We start from the raw sequence: 10,000 nt of genomic DNA on the forward strand, positions 1-10,000 counted from the left end.
GACCTAAATACATCAACATCAGTTCTCAAGCGATGATGGTGGGGACAAACACAGACACACAACATACACATACACGCACACATACACACACATATACAACAGACTTCTTTCAGTTTCTGTCTACCAAATCCACTCACAACGCTTTGGTTGGCCTGAGGCTATAGCAGAAGACACTTACCTAAGGTGCCATGCAGTGGGACTGAACCAATGCCTCCTGACTGGCTCCCATGCTGGTGGTGCATAAAAAACACCTTTTGAGCATGGTCATTGCCAGAACTGCCTGACTGGCCCTCGTGCCAGTGGCATGTAAAAGCACCCACTTTACTCTCAGAGTGGTTGGCATTAGGAAGGGCATCCAGCTGCAGAAACTTTGCCAGATCAGACTGGAGCCTGGTGCAGCCTTCATGGTTTTCCAGACCCCGGTCGAACCGTCCAACCCATGCTAGCCTGGAAAGCGGACGTTAAATGATGATGATGATGATGATGACACACATATATATTGTTAGTATTTGCGAGTATTAGTTGTTTTAATTTCAGAAAATTTTAAATGCTGTTGTTCTAATTTCAATTTATTAAGGATGAAAATGTAATTAAAACTGCAAACAAAATCTATTTATTCAATTCAAATGCAAATAAAATATATTTACATCCCAAAAAAAAAACGCATCAGTAGACGACCCCCTCCCCCTACTCTCACTTTAATCAGTTTCTGACATTAAAAGCAAAATATTAATTAAAAAATATTTTTGGGTTTTTTTTTCTGCAAACACTGATTCTCTGATGTCCAAACCTTTAAAAATACAAAGACTTATTTTTACTCTTTTCTCTTTTTTCTAAAAGTCATATAATAATTTGTAAGAAGGAGCTTTAAACCATCCACGTTCAAATTACTCCATGCCAGTTATTCGCCGCCCACCCATGACTGTTCCCATCTGTAATTTCTGCATTGTTATTTGCTTCCGTTTTATGTCTTTTTTTAGAAACTCAGATTTCTCTCTGAAAGGAATTTCTGTTGTCCAACGTAAATCCTTTCAAATCCTCCATTTGGCCATATTGCACTTTGTCTGCTACTTTCATTCAACAACAGCAGCAGCTTCGACTGCAAGAACAACAAATGGTATAATCAGCAAAGTGAGAAAAAGTGTTCTCGACAGATTACGTCGCAAACTCCATAACAGAGTTCAAATATGAACCTGATGAAGAAATTACTTTCAAAGCATACTACAGAAAATACGAGAAAATCTTCGAGAAAGACTGTAAAGATTGGAACAACGAAATGAAAACGCGCTTAATCTTGAAAAGATTGGCAGCAACAGAACATAAACAATATGGTAATTATGTGCTGCCAAGAAGAGCTTTGGACATAAACTTTATTGACACAATAAATTACAGAGATGTACTTGCATAGCAAGTGACCTGATCTGAGATCGTGTGCTGGAACAAAAACAATTGCAGCATGGAAGGTGTTTATAAGCCATTTAAGAAACACACAAAAACTGTTAGATTCACTTCAACATTTAAATTTAATTTGCAGCACGGAATTTTGTCAGTGAACAGGTTGCGGTCTCAAAGCGCTGAAAATATTTTGGCAAATTAAATTTAAATGTTGAAGTGAATCAAACAGGTTTTGTGTGTTTCTTAAATGGCTTATAAACACCTTCCATGACACAATAAATATATTGTGTAAAATTTTCACTGAAAAAAAGTTCATGGTTCAACACACATCGGAAGTTTTCTGGACATAGAGAAAAACAGAGATGCGGACTACATCACATATGCTCATAGAATAAACAAGGAAAGCGAGAAGTTTAAGCTGGACGAATTGACCCCAGATATGTTCAAATGCCTCACAAGGAGAGAAATGAGAATGAGTTTACATATAACAGTCATAGATGTGAATTAGGTTCGATCCTAACAGTAATTCGCTTGTTTGGCACAAGATGGTGATATTCTAAAATTTATTTTCCTTTGAAAAAAGAACATTAATAATAATAATAATAATAATAATAATAATAATAATAATAATAATAATAATAATAAATTCTGTCGTTTAACTCTCAACCACAATGAGATAGAATGAATTTTTTTCCACCCTGAACTGGCCTCATGATATCTTACTGTCCAACAAGGTTAAATAACAATTTATTTTAAAATAAGGAAAATTATTCCATTGTTTTTCTCAGGGCCAGAGGTTAAATCAGAGAAAATGATGTAACATGACAAATTATTCAATTACTTTTGAGAGTCAGAGAAGTTACCTAACATCGTTAAATATGCATATCTGCAACATTCGTGTTTAGAAAATGTAATAACGGTTCATGTTATTTTATTCTGCTCTGGTTTCTGATTGTATTTTCCGTTGAGTTTACGGCCATAATACGAAAGATCTCCCTGCTGAGATCTATCCAGTGCTTTGCTGAGAGATTTAACCTTGACTTACCTTCTTTGGCCGGTGAAAGCAATTGAATAAATTGGCATCTGTTACTCTTGTATAAAATACGGATCCATCATGAGAAGTGAATTATTTCTCTTACTTTAGAAGAAATAGTTATTTAATTTTGTTGGATGAGGAAGCAACATAAGATCAAATTAGAATATTTCTTATTTTACTTCTAGCTCTGAGGGAAAAAAATAATTTCTTTTATTTTAGAATAAATTATCCAATCCTGTCAAATGGCAAGACAACAGAATCCCAGATCGGACAAAGTCTGTTTCTTTGTGATCGATAATAATTAAACAAACCTTTTCACTATAGGCACAGGGCCTAAAATTTTGAGTATATCAATTCTAGCACCCCCAATATTTAACTGGTACTTATTTTTTCAATTCCTGTACTTAACTGGTGTTTATTTTATCGGCCCTGAAAGGATAAAAAGCAAAGTTGATCTTGGTGAGATTTGAACTCAAAAATATAAAGATGGATGAAAATGCCACAGAGCATTTCGTCCAGAATGCAAATGATCCTACCAGCTCACTACCCTAATAATAGTTAATTAATAATTAGTAATTATAATTAGTCAATTGATGTTCCTTACACAGGCACAAGACAGAAATTAGGTGGTGGTGGTGGTGGGGTGGGTTGTTTCTTTTTCTTTTTAACCAAAAACAAAAAGAGAAAACTGCTGGCCTGGACCAAATAAGCAAATTGCAGCTGATGGTTCTGAAAGTTGGGTTATTAAGAAGGTCAGAGGTTGAAGAATATGGACCTAAATTGACTGGAAGTCACAAAAGTGAAATCTGATAAGTTAAGATGAACAAATCTATGTAAACATAACCAATTTAAAGAACATTGACAGGAGCAATGCCACCACATCCCATTAGTTCTTTTCTATTCAGCTCAGTAATAGTCTTTTATTCTTTTATTTGTTTCAGTCATTTGACTGTGGCCATGCTGGAGCAACGCCTTTAGTCGAACAAATCGACCCCAGGACTTATTTTTTGTTAGCCTAGTACTTATTCTATTGGTCTCTTTTGCTGAACTGCTAAGTTTCAGGGACGGCAACACACCAGCATCGGTTGTCAAGTGATGTTGGGGAACAAACACACACACACAAACAAACACACACACACACACACACACACACACACATGTATATATATGTATATATATGATGGGCTTCTTTCAGTTTCCATCTACCAAATCCACTCACAAGGCTTTGGTCGGCGCGAGGCTATAGTAGAAGACACTTGCCCAAGCTGCCAAGATGTAGGACTGAACCTGGGACCATGTGGTTAGTAAGCAAGCTACTTACCACACAGCCGCAGGATTATAACATTGCTCACATGTAAGTGCAGTGGCTATCATGCATCGACATGCAAATGACTATTTCCTTATCACTGGTGGTTTTTGCTGGACATGGTATGTTGGAATGGCTATTTCTCAGCTACTGTTTCTGAAGCCCTTAAAATATCCCAAGAAAGTACTATACACAAGGGGGCCTGTTGATGCAACATAATGAGAGAGTTCTGTTAATGAAATTCAAAGATTTCACCAGTTCTTCATGTATTCTCCTTCTGAAATTATAAATAGACACTGTTGTCAATTCCAAACAATTTACTTTCATTTTAAACCCCTAAACTGCATTAACCCCAAAGTACACCCTTGCTGCAGAACAATACAGAGCACATGTGTGTGTGTGTCTTTTACTGGTATATATTTTGGCAAAAGCGTACGTAAGATGCAGAAACTGAATCTGGTCTCCAAATTCTGAGTCGGTTCCTCTTCTGTTCTTTTCTTTCGAAAGACATTGAATGATTTGTTTTATTTTACAGAACAGAAACCGAATTTGTCCTGTCATACAGAGTGCAGAAGAGACAGATTGCCATTTGATTGCTTTAAATGTCTTTGATCATCGATGATAATGCTGAAGAGGAGTGTTGACAACAATTATTACCAATCGCTGACTGTCATGCTGTCAGCAAGTCTTGCACAGAACAATCAAAGAGAAATTTCCTAAAATTGGCTCATACAACACATTTTTATTGTCACCAATCACAAGCAGAGAAATTTCCACCAATCAAAGAATCCTGCTGGGAAATATAATTGAGGCCATCATTTTTCAACCAATGAGAATGGCTACCATTTGGACATTCCTTTCTTTCTTTTCTTTTTCTGTTTTGCTTTCCTTTTTTCTTTTCTTTTTGAGAACTTTTGCATTTATAAAAGTCTGGATTTCACACTTTCTTTAGGTTTGTCAAGAATTCAGCCAGAAAGGCCAATCAGCTTGCACACTCACTCCATTATTCCTCTCTGATTCTATTAGAGATTCCTTTAACATCAGTCACACTCAATGTCAATGTGTTACTCTACTTCTCTCTGGTCCACTGCAAACAGTTGATCTTTCTTTTTTTTTATTCAATAATCTTCATATAAAAAAATCATTCTTACCATTCTTTTAGAGGTACCTCTTTCTAGACAACAAAAATCTTCAACTTTACACTAAATGTTTACCCAAACACTTTTGTAGTCACATGCAAACCTTTCTTTCTCAGATGCTTTATTAGCCAAAATATGTTGTTGAAACAGCAGTCATCATAAACAGCCCCATATACTGACAAGGATGTAGATATCATGCAAGAATATTGCATAACAATGATATCACATCTCTTAGAAGTGAATTGGTTCATGTATCTGTTATTAAACTGTTATTTGCAGTAACAGGTTTTGGAACGTCATTCAAAGCTCAAGGCTCTGATTCAGTATTTTGTCCTTTATCAATAACTAGCACTATCGCCCGACGTTGCTCGGGTTTGTTTCGACCCTTTAGAATTGAAATTCTTGAAAAGTAAAAATTGTGCCTTATGTAGCTTGTTATTCTCTTTAAGTGAACATTTTTCTGGTTGAAATACACCGAAAAATGGTGACACAGCAGTCAAAAAATACTAAGAAGTAGGGATTTTCATAGAAAAAAAGCACCTATTTGATGTAAATAATGTTTGGTGTTAACATGGTTCAATTTGAATCTTTTCTTCTACGGAAGGAAGAGCAAGCCGTCTTCTATCATACTCTTAATTTTGGTCAACTTGCACCGCAGGGTCTCGGAGGAGATAGTGTTAGTTGAAGGCTACCAAACCTGCCATACACAGACAACTTCAGCTTTATATAGAGAGAAATTGTGTCATGTTTATTTGATCTCCATCAGCTAATAAACCCACTTCGTTATCAGGAGTCACATCTGTATCACCATTTGCTTGACATGTAAATCCATTTTGTAGAAGTTCCTCATTTCATTTGCATCAAGACCAAACTGGAGCCACAGCTTCCTAGAACATTATTCCCAGGGACTGAATTTGTCTGAGCATCAAAGCTGATGGACAAAGAGATCTTCCTGAGACAGGGTTTGTCTGATAACACCAACTGAAATATGAATGTGAAGAACCTTTTACAAGGTCAGTTTGCTTTCAAATCCATTTGAACATTAGTGACCGTTCCTTTTTCAGCAAATTCCATTTAATTTTTGATGTTATGGAGTCATTTTGATCTCATTAAGCCATGGACACAAAACATCAGGAAATTCATGGACATTATCTGTAAGTAATTTTTTTTCTGAAACAACATTTCTAGCAAACATGGACCCTAATACCTGCTTAACCATTTCTGCTTCTTTATTCTAAATTCTTATAACCACAGGTCAACCCAGGCATCAGCAAATATTAAGAACAAATCCTAAATTCTTGAGATAAGCATGATCCCTAGGTACACATATCCATGTTTTAATTTCTTTAGGTCATATATGCCCTGTGTGAGGGATTTCTGATTTTATTCAAGTGTATATTAGACATCTTTTTTCGTATCTTATTGTTCCACACCTTTATGGTTACCTGGTCACCATACTTCTAACTTCAGCTGATTCCTTATTGGTGCTGAACCACAATGTGTATCACGCACATATTTTACCATAAATATTCTGGTGGGACAATTAATTCCCCCTTACACAAGACAGGATCATCAACTGTGAACATGATTTTCAATGACTTAATTGGCCTTTCAAAAACAATTACTCCAATTATATCAGATAAAATATTCTCTTAAACAGTTTCCAATATTTCACTTTCTACAAGATTAATTTTTTTTTAAATCATCGTCATAGACCCAAATTAATGTTAAAATTGCATTCCTGTGATCTATGATCCAAGACCAATTTCAATTTTCTGTCAAGCAGACAGTATCATACTTTTCAAGAACACATACAATTGTTAAGGCTTCCATTTGCATATTTGAGTATCTTGTTTCCGCTGGGGTTAATGCTCTTGATAAATATATCACCGGATGAACGTCTTGTAAAAGTATTCCTGATATAGCCTTTTCACCCACATCAGTTATTATGGTAACTTCTTTCATGGCATCATATATCTGGATTTCTGGCCAATGTCAAATTTATTTGCTTAAAGGACTCTTGTTGAAGGACTCTCCACAAAAATGAGATGCCACACTTATACAGTGATGCGAATGGTGATTTGAAGTTTAAATAATGATTAATAAACCTTCCATAGAAATTAATAAGTCCAATGAAAGATTCTAATTACTTCTTGTCCTTGCCATAATTCTCCTTCTTTTGTAATCTTATATCCACGAAAAGATAGTTTATCGATCTCTGTCACAAATTTAGCATGTCTGATCATTTTGTAATCTTATCCGTCATGAAACATAGATTTTCAACAGTTTTTCAATTAATTCGTTTGTAGCAGACATGTTTTAGTCTCACCCAGGACTGGTTTTTTCCAGTTGGGAGAATTTCATAAACAAAAATGTGATCTTCCCTATTGAGTAATGATGTCAGCAACAATCTGACCAATGAAATTGTATAAAAATGTTTTAAATTTTCAAATGATGAAGTTGCCGTTGATTTTTTTCAATCAGATTTGTTCTAAGGAAGAAGAAAAGGGACCAAAGAGAAAAGGGACTAAAGAGAAAAGGGACCAGAGCTTGATGGGCAGAGTGTATGAATGTGCAGTGAAGTGTAACAGCTGGCAAATTCTTTCATTTGGTAGTTCCCATATGTCACGACTGTCAAAATACTCTGTTGTAAAAAGAAGCATCTGCACTAACACTGGCACACTCACCATTTCCACAGACAAATTCTTGCTGCTCCCTCAACACACATTCTAGAACTGTGAACAGAACTGATTTGATAATACAGTTCTATATTTAAATATATGAACAGAACTTTCCAACTTGATTTTACTTTCTGTTCTTGGAACAGTCATGTCCTATATAAACTTTTAACACTAAATTAATTAGTGGACTAAAAACAAAAAACTATTTTCCCCATTCATCTAACATCTCACCCATTAACAAACATCATTCTGATAAACAATAATATTGTCAAAATATTTTTCAGGATGTTCAATTGCTCTCTGAAACATAATACTGTCTATTTCAATGTCCACCTTAAAAGATGCATTGGAGTATGCAGCAGTAACTTCAAAAGCTATTTCTCTCTGATGATAAACACCTTTCAATATAGTTCAGTTTTTCATTTTATGTCCCTCACTTCATGCAATGTTTACCAGTTACAGAACATTTTAAGGGTTGCATCCTTATATCCACAAAAACAACATTTTTAATCAGATTTACGCTTGTTTCTATTAAGATGTGATGGTCACATCATCAAGATCATTCTGACTTTCTATATTTTTTTTTGTATTTCAAACATCTGAGATTTTAAAAATCATTTTAAGCTGTTGAATTAATTTTATGCATGCATTAAGCTTCTGATCATCTGACTAAAGATATTCTAATGCTTTTACATAATGCTCAGATGACTGGATGCCATCTTTGAATCTCATTTGAATCATTTTCTGTACTCCGTCCTTTGGTTCCAGTTTTATTAAATTCATAAAAGCGAGCTGACTCGTGTAATTTCTGAAAATAACTTTGAAGAGATTCACTTAGATTGTTGTCACAAGAAGCTGATTCCTTCAGCAATTACCGATTTATTTTGGAGACAATCTAATGGCATTATCGCAGATCTTATGCTTCTAAAATTCATTGTTATGAAATACTCGGGTTTTATCATTACTAAAACTCCTCATGGGGAAATATAACACACTTTAGATAAAAAAAACAAGTTTGATATTTGTTTCCTTTATTAATTCCCAAATCTTCCATTCTTGCTGTAGCAGCAAAGAATTACAACCATGCCTCCGCTGCATCTGAAGTATTGAACAGAAACTCACTGTTATTGGCTGACAATGCCATTGCTGTGCCATATACAGTGTTCAGCCAAATACAGTTGAGGTCTTTTACAATTCTTTCTCTTGAGATGCTTCTTTGTCTAATTGAATAACCAAAGAGTTTCGTTGGACACACAACCACTTTAAACAAACTCCACCACTCGCAAGCATGCTAAATGCATGCAATGGTATTAACATGTAGCAATGCTTATGCCTAGATTTGAACCAAAAACCACATTAGATTTCCATTCAGCCAGCTTTGTGAACTTCCCTATATTTCTAGGAAAAGTATGAAGACCAGAATCTACATGACTTAGTGGTTCAGCAATCTTCTGCTAAATCACTGAATTGCAGAGATGTAAACACACACACACACATACATGACAGGCTTTCACACAGTTTCCGTCTACAACATCCATTCACAAGGCATTGGTTAGGCCAGGGACTATGGTGGGAGGCACGTTCCCAAAAGTGATGGGCACTGGGAAGGAACCAAAAGCCAAATGGTTGTGAAGTGAACTTCTTAGCCAGACAGCCATGCCTACCACTTGTGTGGATTTTGTTTTAGTCAAGAGTATTTTTGTTAAATATTAAAAAAAAAAGAAACAGCCATCTGTATACCATACATAATGTATGTACCCTATTGAAAGGCGTGATGCTGTGGTTTTTGTGTGAGAGAAAATCTCTTCATAAACAGGTTGGGTATTGATTGCATATATCCAGGAATAAAGAAATTATTCAATAACAAGAACACTCACAGAGCACAAACCTCTGCCAGGGTAACACCAACATCCTCTCAATGGTTTGCCGGAGAGGATTTTTAAAATGAGAATATCTGAAATATACGTGACTGCTCTCACAAATAAGAATACTAAAATGAATCCGACTGCTCTCAAACATTAAGTAAAAAAAAAAAACTGGAAGAATAATCCAGAATCCTTGTTCGGTACCAGATCAATCCCAAAATCTAGTCAGTTTGTGCCAGTCATGAGGCCAAACATCCCTGAAAGTTTCATCCAAATCCATCCAGTGGTTCTTGAGATATCTTGTTCATGGACAAACAAGCAAACAAATACCAGTGAAAACAATACCTCCACCTTCGCTAAGGAGGAGGTAAAAAATATTCTTGTAATAATTTTGATTATTTTACCTCCTAAAAACAAAACAAAAAATTCTATATTTTCTGTTTAACTATGTTTTTACCTGACAAAAATGCAAAAATAAAATAAAGCAAAACAATAAATTTCAAACACAGAAATAGTTTCAAGTTTTAGCACAAGGCCAGCAATTTAAAGGGGAGAGACAGAAATACTAACAAGTTTTT

This window comes from Octopus sinensis, linkage group LG11 (assembly GCF_006345805.1).
Source record: "Octopus sinensis linkage group LG11, ASM634580v1, whole genome shotgun sequence".
In the NCBI taxonomy this organism is placed as follows: Eukaryota; Metazoa; Mollusca; class Cephalopoda; order Octopoda; family Octopodidae; genus Octopus; species Octopus sinensis.